Here is a 6,000-nt window from a genome sequence, read left to right as displayed (position 1 = left end):
GGTCCAACATTTAGTCGTATAAAACAAATGCTAACGCAAAATAATTTTGACGATTAAGAATGATACGTTTTTCAAACTGTACAAAACTTTTCGTCATAAAAGTTTCTCAATGGATTCGCGCCAATTTTCGCCGAATTCGCAATAAAATGAAAAATTGCTAATGTCATTGGAATTGTAAACTTTGGCAAATGGCTAAATCGAAAAATATTATTTTGCATAAGAATATAACGAGTATTATGAATTCTATTTCTATTTGATGATAGGTTGTTGTAATATTTTTTTACCGAGATATAAAATTAGAACAATTATAAAGAAATATTTTTAATATATTCTTTGTAGTATATTGGATATATATATCGAGTATTGAGATAAAAGTTGCATTTTATTCGTGGCTAATAACAGTCATGATTCTTCGACGAATCGAGTTTACGTAAATTATCAAGTTTCGTGTCGCGTGTTTATGTGTCAGCGGGTAGCAGGTCACGTGCATCCCCTTGGCAGTGAAAGGGTTACATCAGGCGTGAAAATTGCTCGCGGTTATCGCCGCATCTCGTAGTTACACTGACCGGCTTTCGGTTGTAAACTGGTCGGTGGTTGGTTTGTCATCAGAACACAAAACCAACTCGATCCGATCCAATCTGACTCGGCGCTTATTGGACCCGTCTCCTGGCGTTGTCTCTCTCTCTCTCTCTCTCTCTCGGCATCGTTGGCTAGTCGAAGGTGAGACGGCGTGTCGTGGCGAGCTAAAGCCGGAGGAAAGGGGCGAGACAACGGGAGTTGCGCGCCGCGACGCGTTGTCGTATGAGTGGGGGGTATGGTGTTTCTTCTTTCGGGGGTAGTCAGCGCCGCCACGGTATCACGCAGGGTGAGTCTCAGTCGCCACTCGGTCATCTCGCCGAACGGGTGAATTTCAGGAATTATTCTGTATCGCGCGTACGTTTTCGTTCCCTTGTTCTCACACGTATAATCGCACGCGAAATTCGGCTTTCTGTTCCTGCTCTTTGAGAGAGAAAGAGAGGAGGAGCGAGAGGTTCAGTTTTTCGAGCTCGCGAGTAAATTGTTATTTCAACACACGGTGTCCGCGTGCCCGTCCGTCACTGGGACACCGCATATCGGGCGCGATATTTGTGCAATTTTGTGTGCCGCAACCGGTCAGCGCGTGTGCATCCCCTCGCGACGATCGATCGACTCGGGGATACGATACGATCCAGAGAGGCGATGGACGGAAACACCCTTCCGCGAGACGACAGATAAGGAGCCCCTGTTGGATAAGGGGACAACAACGTACAACATATTTCCGGTATGCGCGATCTTACACAGCGAGATCGGATCGCGGATTGCTCAATTTACCCCGGCCATCCCGATTTGCGCCCGGCTTGATATTACAAGGCTTATCGAGAAGCGGGTCTATAACGGTCGTGCCGCGCGCGTGGTGTGTGACCTAGCTCGGAACGAGTTCGTTCTCGCTCGGTCCCGAGCTGCTGCTGCAATTTTTTTGAAGCTCAAAAATTTATCGCGTGTTCCGCAGTTGGCAAACGGAGATAAAAATAAAACTGATCGCCGATTTGCGCTCGCTGATTTGCGAATTAAAGATCTCGAATCGAAAAGATAGATATCCAACTACTCGACGGTACCATTTTGTTTTTTTAGAGATGCATATGTGGAGGAAGATAGAAAGAAAGAAAGTATCGAAAAGATAAAGAAATCTCAAAAGGTAAAGAATGTGACGTAATATGCGGAGAGTACTGTATTCTAATTTACTTGAGAATGATTCATATTAGATTGCATTGTCATAAGAGAAAATTCATCGAATTATGATATTGGAATATAATTCTATAATTAATAAAAGAGAGGATAAAATGTTTATGTTATCAAGTAAAATCGTATTTTCAAAAACTATTGATCGAAATTTAACATTTAATAATGTTAATGTTTTTTTCGATAAATCTATTAAGGTAGATTTAAGACAAAATGAACGAGAATTTATGCATTGCGATTGTTCATTTCTTGTTTTTGATGTTTAATTGTTGAAACTAATTATGTTATGTATTATGAATGGATCTTAATATCATTATACGTTATATTAGCAATTATATTGGAAATGAACGAAATAACTAATATAAAATAACAAGCAACTAATAAAAGCAAATTGATTGTTAATTGAATATCTTCAAATTATGCATTATTTTCATGTAAACGTCAAATGTCCCATTTAAAATTATTACGATAATCTTGAAGTAGCTTGATGTTGTGTTGTACAATGTGTTTTTCATTGGTTTCCCTTCTTCAGTTTTCGAGAGTGTACGTGTATTCATAATACGTTTAAATCGTTGAACGCGTTGAATTGTGACAACTTCCATTCTGATCGACGATTTTATAAGAAGATTTGATAGAAGCAACATTTCTGTCAGCTGTCGGACATCAACGATCGGGTCATTTCGATTTTATTTCGTGGAAACTTGCAGAAAGAAAGAGGAAGAAAACTATCGCATGGATATACAGAACTTGAAACTAGTGCGGTTCTTTGAAAATGACTTTTCTCAAATTCGTTAATCTTTTTTTTTTTATTTTATTTATTTTTTATTTTTTTTATTGAAAAATTTTGGTCAAAATAAAAATATACATATTCTTGCACATTGAGAAATATACATTTTATGTGATCGTTTTTAAACACATTTTTATCTTATTTCTATTTCCATCACAAGAATCAATCAAATAACGAAAATCAAATTAACTAACAATAACTCATAACAACAATGTTACTTTTATGTTTGTTAATTGACTTGATTTTTTATTTATATTTTGTGTTTAAAATTTACTATATAATTGTTATTTTATTATATGTAGATACATAATACATATTTTTTTATATATTTTTTATATAATTGACTATTAATGTGTAGCATGTTTGTAATATTACTTGATCTTCAGCGCGATAGTAAAATTATGCATATAATTTAGAATATTTTATTTATAATTAGAAATTACTGCCGACACTGTTGTCAGTAGCATATCGGGTGCTGATGTGGAAGGTTATTATGACATTCTTGCCCTTGCTTATCAAGTATGATAATTATCCCCCCCTTAACTGGGATCGGAATATATCATACTCGATTGCTCTTGAATACGAAGTCTCTCAATCTTGCTTTCTAGAAGATCAAGACGCGAAAGTCAAAGATATCCGCCAAGTTTCATCAATTAAAGCTACCATGTTGAGCTCTGGTAGCTTAACATTCTCGTAATCGATCAGCGGCTTGTAATTCATTGAGAGTTACAAGTATCTACATGACGTCATTAATATACCAGTAATCTATCACGTAACTTAAGTGTCAATTAATGTATAATACCTGACACAATTAATATAATTTTAGGAGAGTAAATATTTTAATATAATCTTTTTTCATCAAGAAGAAACAAAAAAGAATAAGGATTCTCTCAAAGAGCTAATAATTTTTTTTTTTAATATATTGTTCTGGCAATGTTTAACAAAATATTCCCGAATATTCTCTTTCGTTTCTCTGTAATATTGATCATAGGCAAGTCGATGAAAGAAATTCAATGAATTGCTCGACCAAGTTCGAACGTAAAAGGAAAAGAAGATAACATCCGATGTAATTCCTTAAATAAGAAATTAAGAGAATTCGTGACTTAATCGAATCTGTGTGAAATCAATGATCGGTGAAGATTCTGTTGGCTGAAATGTTATTTCTCGCAATATCAAAGTTTTTTTTATTATAATAACATTTAAACGTAAAATTATTTTCTTTATCAGCATTCCTACAAGTTTGAATTAAGTTATTAAATTTAGTCTATTTTTGTGAAATTTTTTTTAATGATATATTTTTGTTATATTTTTATATCAATTTCTGTAATTAATATATATATATATTTTTTTTTTTTCGATATAATTTCAAATATTGTTAAGACTAATATTTAATGTTTAATGTTTAGATAAAAATTATTGCAGAATAACACTACTATAAAATTTATTTATATAAAATACAAGCAAATGCATAATGTAAACAATTTACATTTATAAATGTAACTGAAAATTTTTAAAAGTTTGGAAGTTTAATGAAAATAGAGTTCATTTAGTTTGATTAAAAAACAAAAAATTGAAAAACTATCTAGGACTTTTCTGTTTCCATCGATCGATTAAGCGAAGTAAATCCTCACAAGTTTTTCCGCTTGATGTTTTTGTTTCCTTTACTATCATACTAGCTTTTTTTATACAAAGAAATACCTCCAATTTTATCTTTTGCTTGTCGTTCATCCGCTACACACTATTGATTCGATTTTATAAATTTTCCACATAGATTATATAGTATAGTTTCCATAGTTGAAACCTGACAGTTCTTTTTTTCCTTTTGCTATCAATGTAATTCGTCCTGAAAACATTTTTTAGCATTTATTTTTCTTTCCATAAAGAAAAATAAACGCTAAAAGATGCGAATCTATTTGACTTTAATTTAGGAATGAAACTTTATTACGCCCTTAAAAATTTAAATTATTATTTGTATTTAATTAAATTATTTAAATATGAAATTAATATACTAACAATACTAATTAATATACTAATTAATATATTAATATACTAACAATACTAAATAATATCGTATACGAATAATTTTTAAAAATTTATATTTACGTTATTTTTTCTAAGTTATATTTTAAATTTTATATGTATTATTATTACTATTTATAATGCCGTTTTCTGCCACGATAGTAGAAAATCTAAAAATCTTTTCGCGCAAAGTGTTTCTTTCCTTGAGTAAGCGTGTAATATTTCGCCAATTCGTCCAGGGTTATCGATCAGATGTCAAAACCTTTTTCTGGTAGAGTTTTCTCTCTAGCACTCTTTTTCATCGAATATTCTCTCTTTATAAACATCAAAAATGCGCAAAAAATTTTTCAATTATTAACAATATATCCATGAATACGTGGATATTAGATACTCTTTGTTTTAATTTTTTGACATAATAAATAGCTATTATTTTTTTATATGAGTTTTGTAAGAAAGCAAAAAATAAATTTTACAATTATAATTATTTAGTGCAGGTAGTCGATTAATATATAATATATCGACTTATTTTGATTTATTTTTATTAACACAGATAACACAGATCAGTTTTTAAACTTTAAAAAAGCCAATATATAATATCTACAGCAACCATAGTGCTTGATCGTTGACCTTTTATTTTTCGTGGTATCTCTAGCTACTTTCTATATATCTATCTTTCTATATATTTCGTCAAATAGACATTGCGTTATGAATTTGTTTGCTTCCCGAGGGAAATCGAAGCCCGTGTATATGCACACACATCTCGCTACCTGGAGTAATTACAATTTGTGTTCCACTTCATCGATCGCTACGATTCGATTTACCGTTTTTTTTTTTTTTTTTTTTTTTTTTTTTTTTTTTTTTTTTTTGGTATATATACTTTAATATAACTCTCAGATTTTGCATCAAACTGATTATGAAATCTAATAAAAATTATATTACTTTGTTTGGCATTAAATTCAATCGAACACAAAGATTTCAACGAATTTTGTAATTTGGTTGATGCTGAAAATTTAAATTTTTATTTTTTCTAATAATAATAATAATAAAAAATTGTAATAGAAATTATTTTGGTTAAAAAAAAGTCTTTAAGTAATTTTTTGCCATCTGCCATTGCGTCGTAGGTATACAGAAGCAACTTGTGTATCAATTTGCAGAATCAATATATGATTTTACGAGTAAAGTAGCCAATTTGAAGACATACATATTATTTATTATATTTATTTTTTATCTGTTATTTTAATTGTATGCGAATTGTCTTTTTGTTCTCGCACAAACGATAAAATGATACGATATAAAAACAAATTTGCTGGAGTCTGCTGTTAAAGTTGCGGACGATATAAAAGGAGAAAATAGAAGGGTATATTTATATGATCGCGAATTTTTAGCGCGAGCGCGAAGTCGATGTATAACGTTGGAGGCTGCAGTTTTTTTGCATG

The 6,000-nt window shown here is 31.6% G+C and overlaps 1 protein-coding gene across 4 annotated transcripts in view; it reads left to right on the top strand.

Moving 5' to 3' along the window:
* The first annotated feature begins 862 nt into the window (after positions 1-862).
* Positions 863-6,000, top strand: part of eag (potassium voltage-gated channel protein ether a go-go) — a 75,953-nt gene continuing 70,815 nt past the window's right edge. For 3 of the 4 annotated variants that reach the window (XM_089079165.1, XM_089079163.1, XM_089079164.1), the window contains exon 1: positions 864-1,300. The gene's annotated coding sequence lies outside the window, so the exon portion shown is untranslated. Of the gene's footprint in view, positions 1,301-6,000 lie in introns of all 4 variants that reach the window. The other variant, XM_089079162.1, reaches the window with a different exon arrangement.

This window comes from Pogonomyrmex barbatus, unplaced genomic scaffold (genome assembly GCF_055798465.1).
Source record: "Pogonomyrmex barbatus isolate J1 unplaced genomic scaffold, ASM5579846v1 scaffold3, whole genome shotgun sequence".
Taxonomy (NCBI): Eukaryota; Metazoa; Arthropoda; class Insecta; order Hymenoptera; family Formicidae; genus Pogonomyrmex; species Pogonomyrmex barbatus.
The sequence above is the reverse complement of the archived record's forward strand: the minus strand, read 5'-3'. Positions and strand labels throughout refer to the sequence as shown.